Source organism: Phalangium opilio, unplaced genomic scaffold (assembly GCF_054372755.1).
Source record: "Phalangium opilio isolate 3A_F unplaced genomic scaffold, DU_Popi_V2 ptg000094l_1, whole genome shotgun sequence".
NCBI lineage: Eukaryota > Metazoa > Arthropoda > Arachnida > Opiliones > Phalangiidae > Phalangium > Phalangium opilio.
The window spans coordinates 4,018,893-4,041,483 of NW_028324199.1; the positions used below are offsets into that span (position 1 = coordinate 4,018,893).

The 22,591-nt window shown below is 41.3% G+C and overlaps 15 non-coding genes across 15 annotated transcripts; all 15 read right to left on the reverse strand.

The window, feature by feature from the left end:
• Positions 1-5,044: 5,044 nt before the first annotated feature.
• TRNAV-AAC (transfer RNA valine (anticodon AAC)) lies at positions 5,045-5,117 on the reverse strand. The gene has a single exon. It is a non-coding gene; the product is annotated as a tRNA-Val (tRNA).
• Positions 5,118-5,182: 65 nt separating this feature from the next.
• TRNAV-AAC (transfer RNA valine (anticodon AAC)) lies at positions 5,183-5,255 on the reverse strand. Its single transcript has one exon. It is a non-coding gene; the product is annotated as a tRNA-Val (tRNA).
• A 1,032-nt stretch (positions 5,256-6,287) lies between these two features.
• TRNAV-AAC (transfer RNA valine (anticodon AAC)) lies at positions 6,288-6,360 on the reverse strand. Its single transcript has one exon. It is a non-coding gene; the product is annotated as a tRNA-Val (tRNA).
• Positions 6,361-6,563: 203 nt separating this feature from the next.
• TRNAV-AAC (transfer RNA valine (anticodon AAC)) lies at positions 6,564-6,636 on the reverse strand. The gene has a single exon. It is a non-coding gene; the product is annotated as a tRNA-Val (tRNA).
• Positions 6,637-7,252: 616 nt separating this feature from the next.
• On the reverse strand, positions 7,253-7,325 carry TRNAV-AAC (transfer RNA valine (anticodon AAC)). The gene has a single exon. It is a non-coding gene; the product is annotated as a tRNA-Val (tRNA).
• A 65-nt stretch (positions 7,326-7,390) lies between these two features.
• TRNAA-AGC (transfer RNA alanine (anticodon AGC)) lies at positions 7,391-7,463 on the reverse strand. Its single transcript has one exon. It is a non-coding gene; the product is annotated as a tRNA-Ala (tRNA).
• A 65-nt stretch (positions 7,464-7,528) lies between these two features.
• TRNAV-AAC (transfer RNA valine (anticodon AAC)) lies at positions 7,529-7,601 on the reverse strand. The gene has a single exon. It is a non-coding gene; the product is annotated as a tRNA-Val (tRNA).
• Positions 7,602-12,908: 5,307 nt separating this feature from the next.
• On the reverse strand, positions 12,909-12,981 carry TRNAV-AAC (transfer RNA valine (anticodon AAC)). The gene has a single exon. It is a non-coding gene; the product is annotated as a tRNA-Val (tRNA).
• Positions 12,982-13,184: 203 nt separating this feature from the next.
• Positions 13,185-13,257, reverse strand: TRNAV-AAC (transfer RNA valine (anticodon AAC)). Its single transcript has one exon. It is a non-coding gene; the product is annotated as a tRNA-Val (tRNA).
• A 339-nt stretch (positions 13,258-13,596) lies between these two features.
• TRNAV-AAC (transfer RNA valine (anticodon AAC)) lies at positions 13,597-13,669 on the reverse strand. Its single transcript has one exon. It is a non-coding gene; the product is annotated as a tRNA-Val (tRNA).
• Positions 13,670-13,872: 203 nt separating this feature from the next.
• Positions 13,873-13,945, reverse strand: TRNAA-AGC (transfer RNA alanine (anticodon AGC)). The gene has a single exon. It is a non-coding gene; the product is annotated as a tRNA-Ala (tRNA).
• Positions 13,946-14,559: 614 nt separating this feature from the next.
• TRNAV-CAC (transfer RNA valine (anticodon CAC)) lies at positions 14,560-14,632 on the reverse strand. Its single transcript has one exon. It is a non-coding gene; the product is annotated as a tRNA-Val (tRNA).
• Positions 14,633-15,797: 1,165 nt separating this feature from the next.
• Positions 15,798-15,870, reverse strand: TRNAV-CAC (transfer RNA valine (anticodon CAC)). The gene has a single exon. It is a non-coding gene; the product is annotated as a tRNA-Val (tRNA).
• A 616-nt stretch (positions 15,871-16,486) lies between these two features.
• TRNAV-AAC (transfer RNA valine (anticodon AAC)) lies at positions 16,487-16,559 on the reverse strand. The gene has a single exon. It is a non-coding gene; the product is annotated as a tRNA-Val (tRNA).
• A 340-nt stretch (positions 16,560-16,899) lies between these two features.
• Positions 16,900-16,972, reverse strand: TRNAV-CAC (transfer RNA valine (anticodon CAC)). The gene has a single exon. It is a non-coding gene; the product is annotated as a tRNA-Val (tRNA).
• Positions 16,973-22,591: the final 5,619 nt, after the last annotated feature.

The following is a 22,591-nucleotide window of genomic DNA, read 5'->3' on the forward strand; positions in this document are numbered from 1 at the left end:
AAGAGTGCACATTCTGAAAAGACCATCTGAATTGGAATTATTGCCCAATGATAGTACTGACGTTTTTCTCAAGGCATCATAGAGCACTACATTGCGAGGCCGGATGAACTGGAAAATCTCAGTCTAGCCACTTTCGCCTAGTGGTATGAGTTTTCCCGAACCAAACGCAATAGAAGAACCCAAAATTTGAACGAAGATGAAGACCAAGAAAATGAAACGATTTCTGTTGAAACATCTCTTGAGCTGAAAGATTCTTCAGGATACGTCCGGAAAAGGATGCAGGCCAAAGTAATCAGATTCAAAAAGTACAGTATGGTGAAAGATCTCAAAAATTACTGTCGAGTGGAATTGATGTTGTTTTTACCTTGGCGTTGTGAGGAAACCGAATTACTAGAATCTAACGTCGAAGAAATCTATGAAGCCCATAAGCTGGAAATATCTCAAGCTAGAAGGGAATTTATTAGTGAAGTTGATGATTTGGATCTGGACCAAATGATTCAAGAAATAAGAGAAAACCAACATACAAATGAAGTTCAAAATATTCAACCCATGATAGAACATCAAAACGAGCGTGACAGAAATTTCACTTTGGATGATCCGCAGTATTTTGTCAACTCTCTTCATGAAGCTGTTTGTGACATAACTTCTGATATCCAACAGACAAGCGTTGCCGACTTTACTCCAACAATAACTCTGGTCAACAATGAAGAATATTACAGCATGCTTCGCAAACTTAACTTGAAGCAGCGAGAGATTTTCTACTACGTGCTTAAACATCTCAAAACATCTGAAGAAGAACCTTTGAGGATTCTGATAACAGGGGGTGCTGGTGTTGGGAAAAGTCTCTTGATTCAAGCCATTTTTGAAGCCGTATCCAGGCATGAAAAGAACAGACCTGGTGCCGATCCATCACGATTATCCGTTTTAAGAACAGCGTTCACCGGGAAAGCAGCTTTTAATATTGATGGTGTCACTCTTCACTCTGCCTTTAACTTGCAAACTAATCAATTTTCTGGCAAGATGAATCCTTTGGACAACGACACTTTAAACAGAAAAAGGTGTTCTCTTTTAGGCCTGAAACTTCTGATAATAGATGAGATATCTATGTGTGGAGCGAAAATCTTCAATTATATTAATGTAAGAGCCCAACAAATCTTCGGATCTTCAAAGCATTTTGGTGGTATTTCAGTTATTCTCGTGGGAGACTACAACCAGTTACCCCCTGTTGGGGATAATTACACATTCTTGCCCTTAAAGGAGAAGAATAACCCCTATGCGGCGCTAATTGGAAGTCCACTGTGGGAAGAATTTAAGCTGTATGAGCTTAACGAAATTATGAGACAGAAAGATGACAAAATATTCGCCATGGCTTTAAATCGAATGTCCATGGGAGAGATGACACCCGCCGACATTGATTTGTTTGGAAGCCTGGAAACATCTATTTCAAGACGTCTGCCTCTGGAATCCCTTCATTTGTTTGCAACAAATGATGAAGTAAATGCGTTCAATGAATTAAAGTTATGTTCACGGAATGCTGAAAAGATATGCTCAGTCGCATTTGACTCGGCTACCGGTGATGCCAGCAACGAGATCAAAGCAAGAATTCTTGAAGCCGTAAAAACCTTGAAAACCCAAGAAACCAGCGGTTTAGCAAGAGAATTAACTCTAATGGTTGGTATCAGGTACATTATCACCAACAATTTGAACACCGCCGATGGCCTAGTAAATGGTGCAACTGGAAGATTACGAAAAATACAGTATGGTCAAAATCAAAAAGGTGAGCAAGTCCCTCTTCGAGTTTGGATCGAATTTAATGATGAAAGGACTGGAAAAGAGACTAGAGCCCAGTCTCAAGGATTAATGGCCGCCAATAACATTAACGAATTATGGACTCCTATTGAGAAGATTGTTAGAAGTTTCACCAGACGTTCGGGACAGAAAAACATCTACGTATCAAGAAAACAGTATCCTCTAGTAATTGCCGAAGCTATTACAGTACACAAGAGTCAAGGAGACACCTACTCCGAAGTAGTTGTTCATCTCAGTCCAAAGCGAAGGATGAAAAGATTTCAATTATATGTCGCTTGTAGTAGAGCTAAAACTTCAAACGGTTTGTTCATCGTGGGAAAGTTCACAGCGCCTAATCCAGTGGTTGAAAGTAAAGACGCTGTTGCCTTAGAGATGGAGCGGCTTCGAAAAGATTGTCCCTTGATTGTACCTATTTTGGATAGAAGAATATCTATTTATGTACATAACGTACAGTCTTTAAATTGCCATTTACAAGATGTGACCTCGGATCTCAAAATAATGGAATCAGATATGGTATTTCTAGTGGAAACCTGGGCAAAGAAGCTGATGATTTTGCTATCCCTGGATTTTCGGAGCTAAATGGTATTCGCCTTCCTCTTGAGTCTCGACGAAAACCATATGGAGTATCAGCTTATATCAAAGAAAATGTAACTCACACCAGGATTCGTACGTACACTGCCGAACCGACAAGAACCTCTCATATTGAATGCTTGTGGCTGGATGGAACGTTAGGTGATTTACGCCTTTCTGTACTAGCAGTTTACTGTTCCCCAGCTTGCAACATTCGGGACATATGGTATTGGGAAATGTGTGGCGGACTATTATAATGAAGATATTCCCAGCGTCATTGTTGGCGACCTCAACATTAACCTTCTTGACACATCATCTCTTGAATCTAAGAAGCTCCTTGATTTCTTCTCTGATAATGGGTTTCAACTTTTACAAGGTCTTAACTTGAAGCAATCAACTGATGGTGGTACTCAACTTGATTTAGCATTTGCCGATGAAAAGTTTTCCACCATTTTCCGCGCTACTTATCGAGAGTGTTACTATTCTTATCATAAAGGAATATGTTTACATTTGATATAACACAGAAGCTATGACATGAAAGAACATAATCTGATGTTTCAAAGCAATTTTTTCATGTTTTAAATGATGAACAGCGTTCTTAGTGAAACTTCTAGATCAACAGTGATCTGGATGAAACTACAAGATCAACAGAGTCCTACACAGTTTTCGGAAAAAACTTCAAGGTCTACAGTATCAAGATGAATGCACAACTACGAATTCAATGGTTTGCTTGGGAACCTGAAGTAAGAAATCCGTGGAAGGCTTGGGATCCTTGAGAAAGGCACCCATATAAGGCTTGGGATCCTTGAGAAAGACACCCAAATAAGGCTTGGGATCCTTGAGAAAGACACCCATAATAGACTTAGGAGCCTTAAAAAGAAGTCCACATACATGCAACAAGATCAACGGTAATTCAGTTTGAACAACTAGATCTGCCGTATCCAGATGAAACTGCAACTGCAAGATCAGTGGTTAACTTGGGAACACTTGAGAGAGACACCGAAATAAGACTTTCGATCCTTGAGAAAGGCACCCATATAAGGTTTGGGATCCTTGAGAAAGACACCCATATAAGGCTTGGGATCCTCGAGAAAGACACCTATATTAGGCTTGGAATCCTAAAAAAGAAGTCCACATGTACACTATCACATCAACGGTTATCCAAATCAAACTAATTGAAACTAGAAGAACAACAGTGGGCTTGGGAACCTTGAAAAAGAAACCCATATTAGGCTTGGGAACCTAGAGTAAGAAACCCATGTAAGGCTTGGGAACCTAGAGTAAGGAACCCATGTAAGGCTTGGGAACCTAAAGTAAGAAACCCGTGTAAGGCTTGGGAACCTAGAGAAAGACACCCATTTAAGCTTCAGATCCTAGAAAAAGAAGTCCGCATATATGTTTTTAAATCAACGCTTGATCGAACTACTACTACATCAACAATGTTCTGGATTAAACTACAACATGTACAGTAAGTTTAAACAACCTAATCAACAGTAGGTTATACTTGTAATATAGCCAATACTGCAAATGTATTTTTCATAAATAAAGGAGACAAGGCCCCCCAACGAGGGAAGCGTTTCGAAACAAGAAAACTACTGATATTCCAGTTTAATTTCTATTAGTAAGAAATGAATCTAACAATTTTGATCAAGAAATCTGCTGATGCATAATTCTTACTCATTAGACAGGTTCTTTTATTAGGATGGTACCATATTTCAAGACAACATGACTGGGGGCTAATTTTACGCGATGGTTGTATATTGGAATAAGCGTACAATCATTGAATAATTTTGGTTTCCAGTCATATATATTATCCTTCAAATATTAGGTTCCAGTTCACTCATAGGACAGATTTGTTAATTACATATTTAATTAAACTGAAAACCAAATTCTTATTAAATTGTAAATAAGCGGAGTGCTGTTTTATAAACAATAAATAAAAAACCGAAAAATATAAATTTGCCGGGGTCATCTTACAATGAATATAGTAATACTAACTTTAGTCACTAGACGCCGCGCAAAAGTATAATCTGGCCGGGGCCATCTTGTTATTTTATTAAACTTAAGAAAAGTTATGTTATTTTGTACGCGCGCTCGCTATACGTCCTCAAACGTTTCACGCACCTAAAGCCGCGCTACAAAATTCAAGTTCCTACCCTATATACTTTTCGAAATATCGCAGGTGAAATTTACCTTATATTGTCACACACTCACTCACTTACCGATCATCAAAATCAATCAGGATGGTCAAAACATGTATCTACCAGGTCTCGAACCTGGGACTTTCCGCGTGTAAAGCGGACGTGATAATCACTACACCATAGATACGTGGTAATACTGAGTTTTCCAAGAGATCTGGCTTATTATTATGTCCAATTACGATGGTCAAAACATGTATCTACCAGGACTCGAACCTGGGATATTCCGCGTATGAAGCTGACGTGGAAATTACTACACAATAGACCCGTGGTAACACTGTGTTTTCGAGATCTGGCTTATTATTATATCCAATCACGATGGTCAAAACATTTATCTACGAGGTTTCGAACCTGGGACCTTCCGCGTGTAAAGCGGACGTGATAATCACTACACCATAGATACGTGGTAATACTGAGTTTTCCAAGAGATGTAGCTTTTATTATGTCCAATCAGGATGGTCAAAACATGTATCTACCAGGGTTCGAACCTGGGACCTTCTGCGTGTTAGGCGGACGTGATAACCACTACACCATAGATACATGGTCTTACAGAGTTTTCAAAGAGGTCTGGCTTATTATTATGTCCAATAAGGAGGGTCAAAACACGTATCTACCAGGGCTCGAACCTGGGACCTTCCGCGTGTTAGGCAGACGTGATAACCACTACACCATAGATACGTGGTCTTAATGAGTTTTCCATGAGGCCTGGCTTATTATTATGTCCAATCAGGATGGTCAAAACATGTAACTACCAGGGCTCGAACCTGGCACCTTCCGTGTGCTAGGCGGACGTGATAACCACTACACCATGGATACGTGGTCTTACAGAGTTTTCCAAGAGGTTTGGCTTATTATTTGTTCAATCAGGATGGTCAAAACATGTATCTACCAAGACTCGAACCTGGGATCTTCCGCGTATGAAGCTGACCTGGTAACTATTAAACACAATAGAGACGTGGTAATACTGTGTTTTCGAAGAGATCTGGCTTATTATTATGTCCAATCACGATGGTCAAAACACGTATCTACCAGGACTCGAACCTGGGATATTCCGCGTATGAAGCTGACGTGGTAACTACTACACAATGGAGACGTGGTTATACTTTGTTTTCGAGGACATCTGGCTTATTATTATGTCCAATCACGATGGTCAAAACATGTATCTACCAGGTCTCGAACCTGGGACCTTGCGCGTGTTAAGTGGACGTGATAATCACAACACCATAGACACGTGGTAATACTGAGTTTTCCAAGAGATCTAGATTTTATTTTGTCCAATTACGATGGTCAAAACATGTGTCTACCAGGGCTCGAACCTGGGACCTTCTGCGTGTTAGACGGACGTGGTAACAACTACACCATGGATACGTGATCTTACAGAAATTTCCAAGAGGGTTGGCTTATTATTTGTCCAATCTGGATGGTCAAAACATGTATCTACCAAGACTCGAACCTGGGATCTTCCGCGTATGAAGCTGACCTGGTAACTATTAAACACAATAGAGACGTGGTAATAATGTGTTTTCGAAGAGATCTGGCTTATTATTATGTCCAATTACGATGGTCAAAACATGTATCTACCAGCACTCGACCCTGGGATATTCCGCGTATGAAGCTGACGTGGTAACTACTACACAATACAGACGTGGTAACACTGTGTTTTCGAGGAGACCGGGCTTATTTTTATGTCCAATTACGATGGTCAAAACATGTATCTACCAGGGTTCGAACCTGGGACCTCCCGCGTGTTAGGCCGACGTGATAACCACTACACCATAGATACGGGGTGCAACAGAGTTTTCCAAGAGGCCTGGCTTATTATTATGTCCAATCAGGATGGTCAAAACAAGAATCCACCAGAGTTAGAACGTGGGACCTTCCGCTTGTTAGGCGGATGTGATAACCACTACACCATAGATACGTGGTCTTACAGAGTTTTCCAAGAGGTTTGGCTTATTATTATGTCCAATAAGGATAGTCAAAACATGTATCTACCAGGGCTCGAACCTGGGACCTTCCGCGTGTTAGGCGGACGTGATAACCACTACACCATGGATACGTGGTCTTGCAGAGTTTTCCAAGAGGTTTGGCTTATTATTTGTCAATCAGGGTGGTCAAAACATGTATCTACCAAGACTCGAACCTGGGATCTTCCGCGTATGAAGCTGACCTGGTAACTATTAAACACAATTGAGACGTGGTAATACCGTAATTTCGAAGACATCTGGCTTATTATTATGTCAAATCGCGATGGTCAAAACATGTATCTACCAGGTCTCGGACCTGGGACCTTCCGCGTGTAAAGCGGACGTGATAATCACTACACCATAGATACGTGGTAATACTGAGTTTTCCAAGAGATCTGGCTTATTATTATGTCCAATTACGATGGTCAAAACATGTATCTACCAGGACTCGAACCTGGGATATTCCGCGTATGAAGCTGACGTGGAAATTACTACACAATAGACCCGTGGTAACACTGTGTTTTCGAGGAGATCTGGCTTATTATTATATCCAATCACGATGGTCAAAACATTTATCTACGAGGTTTCGAACCTGGGACCTTCCGCGTGTAAAGCGGACGTGATAAACACTACACCATAGATACGTGGTAATACTGAGTTTTCCAAGAGATGTAGCTTTTATTATGTCCAATCAGGATGGTCAAAACATGTATCTACCAGGGTTCGAACCTGGGACCTTCCGCGTGTTAGGCGGACGTGATAACCACTACACCATAGATACATGGTCTTACAGAGTTTTCAAAGAGGTCTGGCTTATTATTATGTCCAATCAGGATGGTCAAAACATGTATCTACCAGGGCTCGAACCTGGGACCTTCCGCGTGCTAGGCCGACGTGATAACCACTACACCATAGATACGTGGTCCTACAGAGTTTTCCATGAGGTCTGGCTTATTATTATGTCCAATCAGGATGGTCAAAACATGTATCTACCAGGGCTCGAACCTGGGACCTTCCGCGTGTTAGGCAGACGTGATAACCACTACACCATAGATACGTGGTCTTAATGAGTTTCCCATGAGGTCTGGCTTATTATTATGTCCAATCAGGATGGTCAAAACATGTAACTACCAGGGGTTCTATTCTAAGGCGTTCGCTCAGCTTTACGAAAAAAAATTTCCGAACGCGATTCCGAACGCGATTCCGAACGGCCCATACCGAAAATTTCCGAACGCGATTCCGAACGGCCCATACCGAAAGCTGTGCTTCGGAAACTAAAGTTCGTATTCAATGGTTGTTTTTAAGAACGTTCGGTACCCCTTCGTTATAAGACGTAGGGGGATAAACGCTTCGGTATAGGGTGACGGGTTTTTTTTTTCATCCTAGTTTTTTTTAGAGGTTTATGTCACGTGGCGGCTATCGCGAGTGTTCCTTAGACCAATCATTTTACGCTGCTTTATCTAGCAGACGATTTCAAGTAGATTATTGAAGTTGAGTCCACTCGGTGAGTCGGTTGTTTATTAAAAGCCACATTTGACGGTATTATATCGAGTCTCTGTATAATTTTCGTGACTTAATATTTTTTATCTTTAGTGTTTTTACAAAATCCGTTTCTCTACGTATTTGTCTCAATACATGAGGTAAATAGAACCTTAAAAGCATTAGTTTTTAGTAAGCCTTGGCCAATTTTAATTGTCAGTGTAGAAATTCACAACGCTATCTTTTCTAGGCGAAAGAATGGCTCCTCGCGGCCAAAAAACATCGCGTGACCAAAGATTGGTCATGTTGGAGTTTATGGAATTGCATCCGGAGTTAGTGTCTGGGAAATTCACGGCGGAATTCACGAAAATAACTCAAGACAGGCTGTTGATAAGTTAAATGCCGAGGGAACAGGCGCAATGAAAGATGTGAAAAAGTGGAGGAAGGTTTGTAATTTACTGTTTAAGTCTGACTGACATATTTTTGTATTGATTAACTTTCATTAATTAGTCATTGGCTGACTGGAAGTCAGAAACCAAAGGTAAGGCAGCTGCTATAAAAAAAGCCCAAAGTGGCACAGGAGGTGGAGAAAAAACCAAATTAGAACTAACCGATTTGGAAAATCGATTGTTGGCTATAATTGGTACACTTTGCGTTGAGGGAAATGCCGCAATTCCTGAAATTGGATTTCCACTTCAAAGCGTGAGTTAGCATTTTTTAAGAAAAACACAGACTAAACATTATATTTTAACCTACAATATTTACGTGTTCAGTGTTTTAATTTTGCACAAATACTAATATAATATTAAGACACAGGAAATAGAAGTGCAAGAGCCCCCCAACCCAAATGTTAGGCATAATATTATTGAAGCCACGCCATTAGAGGAAATTAGTGTTCATGAAGACCCTAGTGGACTATTTCACTTTGAGGTAATGTCGCCAAATACCGTTGACGATGGATCTCACGAACAAGTTCCTATTAATTTAAATGTCGATGAAAATGGTGAGAGTATAAAATGTTTTTAAACAAAGAATCTTGTTGTATCATTTTGGAAAACTATTTTTAGACAAAAATGGACAAAATGAGGAGAAGCCCACCGATGACAATGAAGAGGCTACAAGGACAAGACGAAACAGACGTAAATAAAATATCAATGAATAGCAAATGTATTTAACAGAAGTTTTTTTTTGTTAAAATTTAGGAAAGAATATCCGAACTTCCAATACCGAAAATTTTGAACAAGCCACTGCGGTTTTAAAGGGAATGGAGGAGGAAAAGAATTTCATTTTCAATGGAATTAAAACTGCGTTAGAAGAGAGAAACGAAATTGCGAGGGCAAGAAACGAAATTGAAAGAGAGAAGATTGTAATCGAGAATGAGAAAAGTCAGTCTGTGGATAAAATAGCTGCCACGTTTTCTGAAATGGCAAAAACTATGAGGACCTTTGTGCAATGCATGCAAGCTGTGAATGTTAAAAAATAAATGTCAAGTGTATTTTTCAATTTGTTTTTGAAACAGACTTTAATTAAAGAGTACTAACTTTCGTATAGCTAAGAAATTGTAGAAATTTCATTCTTTACACAAATTGAACACTTCAAAAAGAGACACAAATACTTATTTTAGCATAGTTGGTCTATTGCATCACAAATGGTGTGCAAAGACATTTCTTCTCATCATTTTTAAAACATCAAAAAGATATGTATTAATTTTGGAGTAATTGATGGTTCCTAATGCTCAACGAAATCGCCTTATGATATGACCTCTTACTCCTTGACCTCCGCGAAGCCAATTTTCATTTGGGCCAGCTTCATATTCTGGAACATCGATAACTAGAGCCCGTCGTTCTCGCCTAATTTGCCGTCTCCGTAATCGCAATTGCCTTCCAACATCTATTTCATTGTCCTCACTATCACTTGATTCGGTTTCTGTAAACAAGTCGTCTTCAGGACGATGCGCCGCGTCTCTACGCATGTTGTGCAATGTACAGCAAGCATAAAATATTAAACCAGCTGCAGTTGGATGGTAGTGGAGGGTACGGTGTAAAAGCAGGCATCGGAAAACTTGTTTCAATAACCCAATGGTGCATTCAACTATTTGGCGGGTTTGAGTAAGGGCTTTATCATATCTAAATTCAGGTGATCCAACTGCAGTGTGTGTGATTGGCGTCATAAGCGAAGGCTTTAGAGGGTATCCACTGTCACCTGGATAAAGAAATTCATAAATTACTAAATATGTTATCAATAATGAAAGTCTATACCAATAAGCCAACAATCTTTTCTTCCTGCAATATACGCTCTTTCTAGGTGTTCTGACACCGACGACATCCGGAAAACATGAGAGTCGTGGGCTGAACCCGGGAATTTTGCATTACAGTTTATTATTCTCATTTCGTGGTCACAAACCTAATTTCAATATATTTAATAGACAAACAAGTATACCAATAAACAAGGTAAAATTTCCTACAATTTGAGCATTGATTGAATGGAATCCTTTACGATTAACATAAAGGTACTCTCGGTATTCTTCGTCATTAACTGATGGCGCCCCTATGGCAATTTGAGTGCCATCAATGGCCCCAATTACACCAGGAAATCCTGCTATTCTGCTAAATCTTGGAAGGACACGTGTTTCTAAATAATTTATCAAACTTCAATTAATATGATACATACCCAATTTTATTGGCCAATGTTGCGTCAGGCGTCACAGGGAATTTTATGACCTCACGAGTAAAAACATCCAAAATCGCTTGACTCACTCTAGCAACACATCTACTTACTGTGGACTGACTAACCGAAAGAAATAAGTCTTGTCCCACTGCCATTTGATACGAGCCAACAGCGTAAAATCGCAGAGCTACTAATATCTATATGTAGATGAAGCATTGTTAAAAGCGATATAATAAAAAAACTTTCAATTAAATCTTACGTTTATGTTTGGAGGAATTCCCAAAGCATTTTGACCGGATAAACGCTCCTCAAGTCTATCACATAATGTGAAAGCCAATGCCTTACTAATCCGAAACAACCTCTTAAATCTATAATAATCAAGCTCAAACGCTTGTGATCGGTCTCTAAATACCCTTTGTCTTCTTAAGTCTCTAGGACCTAGTTCATCCGCGAGTATTGCAAGCCGCAAGATCTCGCGTTGAAGAAGATTTGCCGCCATTTTAAATCATTCTGAAACTTACGTTCGTAAAGAGAGCTTAAACGACACTTAAAACCCTTTCGTTATGATTCCGAATGTTTTTGATGAGGTATTCCGAAATATATTCATACCGAACGCCTCAGAATCGCTACTATTCCCCAATCCGAAGACTTTCTCTGATAACGAAAATATGTGTTCGGTATACGGCGTAACGAACGCCTTAGAATAGAACCCCAGGGCTCGAACCTGGCACCTTCCGCGTGCTAGGCGGACGTGATAACCACTACACCATGGATACGTGGTCTTACAGAGTTTTCCAAGAGGTTTGGCTTATTATTTGTTCAATCAGGATGGTCAAAATATGTATCTACCAAGACTCAACCTGGCATCTTCCGCGTATGAAGCTGACCTGGTAACTATTAAACACAATAGAGACGTGGTAATACTGTGTTTTCGAAAAGATCTGGCTTATTATTATGTCCAATCACGATGGTCAAAACACGTATCTACCAGGACTCGAACCTGGGATATTCCGCGTATGAAGCTGACGTGGTAACTACTACACTATGGAGACGTGGTTATACTTTGTTTTCGAGGACATCTGGCTTATTATTATGTCCAATCACGATGGTCAAAACATGAATCTACCAGGTCTCGAACCTGTGACCTTGCGCGTGTTAAGCGGACGTGATAATCACTACACCATAGACACGTGGTAATACTGAGTTTTCCAAGAGATCTAGATTTTATTTTGTCCAATTACGATGGTCAAAAATGTGTCTACCAGGGCTCGAACCTGGGACCTTCTGCGTGTTAGACGGACGTGGTAACAACTACACCATGGATACGTGATCTTACAGAAATTTCCAAGAGGGTTGGCTTATTATTTGTCCAATCTGGATGGTCAAAACATGTATCTACCAAGACTCGAACCTGGGATCTTCCGCGTATGAAGCTGACCTGGTAACTATTAAACACAATAGAGACGTGGTAATACTGTGTTTTCGAAGAGATCTTGCTTTTTATTATGTCCAATTACGATGGTCAAAACATGTATCTACCAGCACTCGACCCTGGGATATTCCGCGTATGAAGCTGACGTGGTAACTACTACACAATACAGACGTGGTAACACTGTGTTTTCGAGGAGACCGGGCTTATTTTTATGTCCAATTACGACGGTCAAAACATGTATATACCAGTGTTCGAACCTGGGACCTCCCGCGTGTTAGGCCGACGTGATAACCACTACACCATAGTACTTGGTGCAACAGAGTTTTCCAAGAGGTCTGGCTTATTATTATGTCCAATCAGGATGGTCAAAACAAGAATCCACCAGAGTTAGAACGTGGGACCTTCCGCGTGTTAGGCGGATGTGATAACCACTACACCATAGATACGTGGTCTTACAGAGTTTTCCAAGAGGTTTGGCTTATTATTTGTCCAATCTGGATGGTCAAAACATGTATCTACCAAGACTCGAACCTGGGATCTTCCGCGTATGAAGCTGACCTGGTAACTACTACACAATAGAGACGTGGTAATACTTTGTTTTCGAGGAGATCTGGCTTATTATTATGTCCAATCACGATGGTCAAAACATGTATCTTCCAGGGCTCGAACCTGGAACCTTCCCCGTGTGAGGCGGACGTGATAACCAAAACACTACATTTACGTAGTAATACCAAGTTTTCCAAGAGATCTAGCTTATTATTATGTCCAATTACGATGGTCAAAACATGTATCTACCAGGGTTTGAACCTGGGACCTCCCGCGTGTTAGGCCGACGTGATAACCACTACACCATAGATACGGGGTGCAACAGAGTTTTCCAAGATCTCTGGCTTATTATTATGTCCAATCAGGATGATCAAAACATGTATCTACCAGGGTTCGAACCTGGGACCATCCGCGTGTTAGGCCTACGTGATAACCACTACACCATATTTACGTGGTCTTACAGAGTTTTCCAAGAGGTTTGGCTTATTATTATGTCCAATAAGGATAGTCAAAACATGTATCTACCAGGGCTCGAACCTGGGACCTTCCGCGTGTTAGGCGGACGTGATAACCACTACACCATGGATACGTGGTCTTGCAGAGTTTTCCAAGAGGTTCGGCTTATTATTTGTCAATAAGGATGGTCAAAACATGTATCTACCAAGACTCGAACCAGGGATCTTCCGCGTATGAAGCTGACTGGTAACTATTAAACACAATTGAGACGTGGTAATACCGTAATTTCGAAGACATCTGGCTTATTATTATGTCAAATCGCGATGGTCAAAACATGTATCTACCAGGTCTCGGACCTGGGACCTTCCGCGTGTAAAGCGGACGTGATAATCACTACACCATAGATACGTGGTAATACTGAGTTTTCCAAGAGATTTAGCTTTTATTATGTCCAATCAGGATGGTCAAAACATGTATCTACCAGGGTACGAACCTGGGACCTTCCGCGTGTTAGGCGGACGTGATAACCACTACACCATAGATACATGGTCTTACAGAGTTTTCAAAGAGGTGTGGCTTATTATTATGTCCAATAAGGAGGGTCAAAACACGTATCTACCAGGGCTCGCACCTGGGACCTTCCGCGTGTTAGGGGGACGTGATAACCCTTACACCATAGATACGTGGTCTTACAGAGTTTTCCGAGAGGTCTGGCTTATTATTATGTCCAATCAGGATGGTCAAAACATGTATCTACCAGGGCTCGAACCTGGGACCTTCCGCGTGCTAGGCCGACGTGATAACCACTACACCATAGATACGTGGTCCTACAGAGTTTTCATGAGGTCTGGCTTATTATTATGTCCAATCAGGATGGTCAAAACATGTATCTACCAGGTCTCGAACCTCGGACCTTCCGCGTGTAAAGCGGACGTGATAATCACTACACCATAGATACGTGGTAATACTGAGTGTTCCAAGAGATGTAGCTTTTATTATGTCCAATCAGGATGGTCAAAACATGTATCTACCAGGGTTCGAACCTGGGACCTTCTGCGTGTTAGGCCGACGTGATAACCACTACACCATGGATACGTGGTCTTGCAGAGTTTTCCAAGAGGTTTGGCTTATTATTTGTCCAATCTGGATGGTCAAAACATGTATCTACCAAGACTCGAACCTGGGATCTTCCGCGTATGAAGCTGACCTGGTGACTACTACACAATAGAGACGTGGTAATACTTTGTTTTCGAGGAGATCTGGCTTATTATTATGTCCAATCACGATGGTCAAAACATGTATCTACCAGGTCTCGAACCTGGGATCTTCCGCGTATGAAGCTGACCTGGTGACTACTACACAATAGAGACGTGGTAATACTTTGTTTTCGAGGAGATCTGGCTTATTATTATGTCCAATTACGATGGTCAAAACAAGTATCTACCAGGACTCGAACCTGGGACCTTCCGCGTGTGAGGCGGACGTGATAACCACTACACCAAAGTTACGTGGTATAACTGAGTTTTCCAAGAGATCTAGCTTATCATTATGTCCAATTACGATGGTCAAAACATGTATCTACCAGGACTCGAACCTGCGATATTCCGCGTATGAAGCTGACGTAGTAACTACTACACAATACAGACGTGGTAATACTGTGTTTTCGAGGAGATCTGGCTTATTATTATGTCCAATCACGATGGTCAAAGCATGTATCTACCAGGTCTCGGACCTGGGACCTTCCGCGTGTAAAGCGGACGTGATAATCACTACACCATAGATACGTGGTAATACTGAGTGTTCCAAGAGATGTAGCTTTTATTATGTCCAATCAGGATGGTCAAAACATGTATCTACCAGGGTTCGAACCTGGGACCTTCTGCGTGTTAGGCCGACGTGATAACCACTACACCATAGATAGGTGGTCTAACAGAGTTCTCCAAGAGGACTGCCTTATTATTATGTCAATCAGGATGGTCAAAACATGTCTCTTCCAGGGCTCGAGCCTGGAACCTTCCCCGTGTGAGGCGGACGTGATAACCATTACACTATATTTACGTTGTAATACTGAGTTTTCCAAGAGATCTAGCTAATTATTATGTCCAATTACGATGGTTAAAACATGAATCTACCAGAGTTAGAATCGGGACCATCCGCGTGTTAGGCCGACGTGATAACCACTACACCATAGATACGTGGTCTTACAGAGTTTTCCAAGAGGTTTGGCTTATTATTATGTTTAATAAGGATGGTCAAAACATGTATCTACCAGGGCTCGAACCTGGGACCTTCTGCGTGTTAGGCGGACGTGATAACCACTACACCATGGATACGTGGTCTTGCAGAGTTTTCCAAGAGGTTTGGCTTATTATTTGCCCAATCTGGATGGTCAAAACATGTATCTACCAAGACTCGAACCTGGGATCTTCCGCGTATGAAGCTGACCTGGTGACTACTACACAATAGAGACGTGGTAATACGTTATTTTCGAGGAGATCTGGCTTATTATTATGTCCAATCACGATGGTCAAAACATGTATCTACCAGGTCTCGAACCTGGGATATTCCGCGTATGAAGCTGACGTGGTAACTACTACACAATAGAAACGTGGTAATACATTGTTTTCGAGGAGATCTGGCTTATTATTATGTCCAATTACGATGGTCAAAACATGTATCTACCAGGACTCGAACCTGGGACCTTCCGCGTGTGAGGCGGACGTGATAACCACTACACCAAAGTTACGTGGTATAACTGAGTTTTCCAAGAGATCTAGCTTATCATTATGTCCAATTACGATGGTCAAAACATGTATCTACCAGGACTCGAACCTGGGATATTCCGCGTATGAAGCTGACGTAGTAACTACTACACAATACAGACGTGGTAATACTGTGTTTTCGAGGAAATCTGGCTTATTATTATGTCCAATCACGATGGTCACAACACGTATCTACCAGGACTCGAACCTGGGATATTCCGCGTATGAAGCTGATGTGGTAACTACTACACAATGGAGACGTTGTTATACACTGTTTTCGAGGACATCTGGCTTATTATTATGTCCAATCACGATGGTCAAAACATGTATCTACCAGGTCTCGAACCTGGGAACTTGCGCGTGTTAAGCGGACGTGATAATCACTACACCATAGATACGTGGTAATACTGAGTTTTCCAAGAGATCTAGATTTTATTATGTCCAATTACGATGGTCAAAACATGTATCTACCAGCACTCGAACCTGGGATATTCCGCGTATGAAGCTGACGTGGTAACTACTAAACAATACAGACGTGGTAACACTGTGTTTTTGAGGAGACCGGGCTTATTATTATGTCCAATCAGGATGGTCAAAATATGTATCTACCAGGGTTCGAACCTGGGACCTTCCGCGTGTTAGGCCGACGTGATAACCACTACACCATAGATACGTGATCCAACAGAGTTTTCCATGAGGGCTGGCTTATTATTATGTCCAATCAGGATGGTCAAAACATGTATCTACCAGGGCTCGAACCTGGGACCTTTCGCTTGTTAGGCAGACGTGATAACCGCTACACCATAGATACGTGGTCTTTATGAGTTTTCCATGAGATCTGGCTTATTATTATGTCCAATCAGGATGGTCAAAACACGTATCTACCAGGGCTCGAACCTGGGACCTTCCGCGTGTTAGGCGGACGTGATAGACACTACACCATAGATACGTGGTCTAGCAGAGCTTTCCAAGTCTTGGGCTTATTATTATGTCCAATCAGGATGGTCAAAACATGTATCTACCAGGGCTCGAACCTGGGACCTTCCGCGTGTGAGGCGGACGTGATAACCACTACACCATAGTTACGTGATAATACTGAGTGTTCCAAGAGATATAGCTTATTATTATGTCCAATTACGATGGTCAAAACATGTATCTACCAGGTCTCGGACCTGGGACCTTCCGCGTGTAAAGCGGACGTGATAATCACTACACCATAGAGACGTGGTAATACTGAGTGTTCCAAGAGATGTAGCTTTTATTATGTCCAATCAGGATGGTCGAAACATGTATCTACCAGGGTTCGAACCTGGGACCTTCTGCGTGTTGCGCGGACGTGATAACCACTACACCATGGATACGTGGTCTTACAGAGTTTTCCAAGAGGTTTGGCTTATTATTTGTCCAATCTGGATGGTCAAAACATGTATCTACCAAGACTCGAACCTGGGATCTTCCGCGTATGAAGCTGACCTGGTAACTACTACACAATAGAGACGTGGTAATACTTTGTTTTCGAGGAGATCTGGCTTATTATTATGTCCAATCACGATGGTCAAAACATGTATCTACCAGGTCCCGAACCTGGGATATTCCGCGTATGAAGCTGACGTGGTAACTACTACACCAAAGTTACGTGGTAATATTGAATTTTCCAAGAGATCTAGCTTATTATTATGTCCAATTACGATGGTCAAAACATGTATCTACCAGGACTCGAACCTGGGATATTCCGCGTATGAAGCTGACGTAGTAACTACTACACAATAGAGACGTGGTAATACTGTGTTTTCGAAGAGATCTGGCTTTTTATTATGTCCAATCACGATGGTCAAAACACGTTTCTACCAGGACTCGAACCTGGGATATTCGAATATGTAGACTAAAACAAATTCAGCCTTATAAACTTGTTTAGAAATAATGAGACAATTTCAATAGTTTCCCTCTAACATCGTTATTGAACTTTCACCTGGCAGAAGTGTATTAAATGAGTAGAAGTATGCCTACTCTAGTAAAGTAAATTCAAAGTATCATGGTACCTTTCGGTTGGTATTACTTTTATTCTTAACAAGTTAACATGGACGTTACAGGTATTGTTCAAAATGTCCACCAACGGCGTTAAGACAAACATGAACCCGTCTTTCGAAAGATTCTTGGACATGTTGGAAGATTCCTGGCATGTTCCTGATTGTTTGACAACCTTCAATAATTCGTCTTCGCAAGTCTTCCTCATCACGGACTTCATTCTTGTACACGGTGTCTTTGAGATGACCCCAAAGATAGAAATCGCACGGATTTAAATCCGGAGATCTGGCTGGCCACGCAACTGGTCCTCCACGCCCAATCCACCTCAAATTAAACGTAGCATTAAGATGTTCTCTAACTGCACGGCTGAAATGTGGGGGTGCCCCGTCGTGCATAAACCACATGACACGAAGTAATGCTAACGGTGTGTCCTCGAGTAGTTCAGGTAAAGTGTCTCTTAAGAACGTGAGATATGCTTCACCATTTAGTCTGGGTGGAAGAAAATGCGGACCTAGTAAATGATTACCGACAATGCCGCACCATACGTTTAAAGAAAATTGCTGTTGGTGACTTCTAACACTAGTTGCGTGTGGGTTTAATTGGCGCCATTTGTGGTGGTTGTGATAGTTCAGAATTCCATCCCGGGAAAAATGTGCCTCGTCGGTTACTAAAAGGACCCGTGGAAATTGATTGTCCTCTACTCTGGCCAAAAACCACTCGCAAAAGTCGATGCGTCTTGGATAATCTGCCGGGTTAAGAGCTTGCACCTTTTGAATATGATACGGGTGAAACTGATGTCCGCGGAGAATTCGCCAGACCAAAACGTGATTAACATGTAATTGTCGTCCAACTTGTCTGGTACTTGTCGAGGGGTCCTCATCGAACATGGCAAGGACGTCTTCCTCGATTTCCTCCATGTCTTCTGGAATGTCTCGCTCTCGAACGTTGTTGGGTTGTACTTGTCCGATGTCCCTCAAGCGCCTGTCAACAGCCTCGAACGTACGACGATTTGGTATGCGTCGTTGCGGAAATTGTTCCTGGTATCGCCGCTGTGCTTCCACTGAATTGCCCTGCGCCAGTCCATACATGAGATGCATGTCTGCATATTCTGCATTGGTATACGCCATACTGTACTACCACACGTTCGTTCGAAGTGATACTGTGACGTTATCAACAACATCGCGTTACTTTATAGCAAACCACCGTTTAGTTTTTACGTTTGCGTCATGACTGTCAGCATTGTTTTTTATTCACGGACTTCATTCTTGTACACGATGTCAAAAAAATCTTTGAGATGACCCCAAAGACTTTTTAGCAAACCACCGTTTATTGTTTACGTTTGTGAATAAAAAACAATGCTGACAGTCATGACGCAAACGTTAAAACTAAACGGTGGTTTGCTATAAAGTAACGCGATGTTCTTGATAACGTCACAGTATCACTTCGAACGAACGTGTGGTAGTACAGTATGGCGTATACCAATGCAGAATATGCAGACATGCATCTCATGTATGGACTGGCGCAGGGCAATTCAGTGGAAGCACATCGGCGATACCAGGAACAATTTCCGCAACGACGCATACCAAATCGTCGTACGTTCGAGGCTGTTGACAGGCGCTTGAGGGACATCGGACAAGTACAACCCAACAACGTTCGAGAGCGAGACATTCCAGAAGACATGGAGGAAATCGAGGAAGACGTCCTTGCCATGTTCGATGAGGACCCCTCGACAAGTACCAGACAAGTTGGACGACAATTACATGTTAATCACGTTTTGGTCTGGCGAATTCTCCGCGGACATCAGTTTCACCCGTATCATATTCAAAAGGTGCAAGCTCTTAACCCGGCAGATTATCCAAGACGCATCGACTTTTGCGAGTGGTTTTTGGCCAGAGTAGAGGACAATCAATTTCCACGGGTCCTTTTAGTAACCGACGAGGCACATTTTTCCCGGGATGGAATTCTGAACTATCACAACCACCACGAATGGCGCCAATTAAACCCACACGCAACTAGTGTTAGAAGTCACCAACAGGAATTTTCTTTGAACGTATGGTGCGGCATTGTCGGTAATCATTTACTAGGTCCGCATTTTCTTCCACCCAGACTAAATGGTGAAGCATATCTCACGTTCTTAAGAGACACTTTACCTGAACTACTCGAGGACACACCGTTAGCATTACTTCGTGTCATGTGGTTTATGCACGACGGGGCACCCCCACATTTCAGCCGTGCAGTTAGAGAACATCTTAATGCTACGTTTAATTTGAGGTGGATTGGGCGTGGAGGACCAGTTGCGTGGCCAGCCAGATCTCCGGATTTAAATCCGTGCGATTTCTATCTTTGGGGTCATCTCAAAGACATCGTGTACAGTCTGTTAGAAAAGTCTTTGCCCGTTGATTTTTTTTCCGAATATTTTGCATAATTCAAAAACCGTTGATCACAGAGAATTAACATTTGACACTAAGATAGATATTTTAGTTCTCCATCAAATGAGACCAAATTTGAAGTCGTAGGTCGAAGCACGTGCTAAAAAACGCGAATTTTTCGAAAATCTGAAAATGTTCAACTTTTTAAATATTAGTTTTTGGAGAAAATAAATGTGATTTTCGTTATCAGGGGGGTCAATTTATATTTAGAAAGTGTCTTCAATTTCCTTGTATCTTTAATATTTCGCAAGATATTTCAATTTGTTTAAATTTATAAAATTGAGAACGCTCTAAGTTCCACAAAAAGTGAAAATGAAAACCGTTTACCCAGATATCTAGAACATCCCATATAGGGTATTTCTACCTATCTTTTTGTTGATATGACGAATTAGTAAGTTCCAGCTAACTTTAACTTTTCATTATGTTTAAAGGGATACATAAATGTTCTAATTTTAAGAAATTAGTCTTTCACTTCAATATTACCTGACCGTTGTAAATGTCACAAGGAATTTTTTTAAAATGTAAAGACTACTTTCCCATTGGTTTAGTAGCAGGGCCTGAAATAAGGTAAAATTATTATATAACGTGTGTCCAGTAACCTCTCCTTTGACTGGAAAATATATAGAACCCTGTCCTCCCGAGTTTCCAAAAATAGTGTCGAAACATAATAGTCAAGCTATCTCAACTTCGGAAATATTTATCGGTCACAATGTCAAGTGACCTTAATTTTTTAAAAAAAATATGGGGCATTTTCAAATTTAATTGGACAATGTCCTGTGTCCTGTGCTTATTCCCGGCCCTGTTTAGTAGTGTTTACCTGTTTGGATTAAATCTCGTAATCTAAGCTGCTGTTAATGACCGAGCTTCACGATATTTTGACTTCACCATGAATAATCAGAACAGTCGGTCTACTCAAGCCAAATATAACCCATAAGGTGAAGGTTCATAAGTAGCTGTGATCTTATATTTGAAAAGTTAGTTGGAATTTTAGTTTATTTAGTCTTTATGCACAGACACGGTTAGTTACCCAATTTGACCACTAACAATAGAGGATGACTTCACATATGGATTAGCTGAGGCTGGGTCTACGAACGTCTAGTTATTCACTCTCTTAGGAACGTCCTATTATAGACCCGCAACATATCAGTTTTATGAATAAACCCTGGTTAAGCATTGTTATTTTGAATTTGAGAGTTGTCAAACACCTGGTTTAAGTCAATTTTTACACCCGAATAACGCCGCGTAGCTAGACTAGTTTGAAATCCTTACACACCACACTAACTTATTCATGGAAATAATGTTTAAATTTACGATTGCTGTGACGTTCAATTTCTGAATGTCTTGTATGGGTCATGAGTGAAAACAGTATTTTCAAATGATCATTGGTATGAAATTTTGGGCTTTTCTATTGCCAGGCCTATCGTAACATTGTTAGTACGACAGCAGTTACCACAAATACAAGTGGATTTTTAGTTCCGAATCTTAAATTTACTTCGAAACGGTATACGGACTAAATACCCTCAAGACCGAAACCCCATGTCATAATCCCCAGTATTGAAAAAAAAAACAAAAAACCCCTCCTTAGACAAAACCCCCGGTCGTTTTCCCCCCTTCTCTAGGCAAAATCCCCCGGTCATTTTCCCTCATCCTAGAAGAAAGTAAAGTCCCCATTCTCAAGGCAAAATCCCCGGTCATTTTCCCTCATCCTAGATGAAAGTAAAGCCCCCCATTCTCAAGGCAAAATCCCCAGGTCATTTTCCCTCATCCTAAAAGAAAGTATAGCCCCCATTCTCAAGGCAAAATCACCCGGTCATTTTCCCTCATCCTAGAAGAACGCAAAGCCACCCCCCCCCCATTCTCAAGGCAAAATCCCCCGGTCATTTTCCCTCATCCTAGAAGAACGCAAAGCAAACTCCCCATTCTCAAGGCAAAATCCCCCGGTGACTTTCCCTCATCCTAGAAGAAAGAAAAGCCCCCCCCCCCGTTCTCAAGGCAAAATCCCCCGGTCATTTTCCCTCATCCTAGGAGAAAGTAAAGCCGCCGCCATTTTGTGAAAATATATCGAGTGACGTTTAAATGGCCATATAGGTTACGTCGAATTATGGACTACTAGAAGAAAAGCCCGTTGCGGTTAATACACCAACGGGCGGTAGCGAATAATGTTTTTGCAATTTTTTCCCCTTGGTGACAACTACTCCTTGGTGGCTAAAATTGGATCTAAGCCCAACCTATACTAGAACCTGCAGATAAA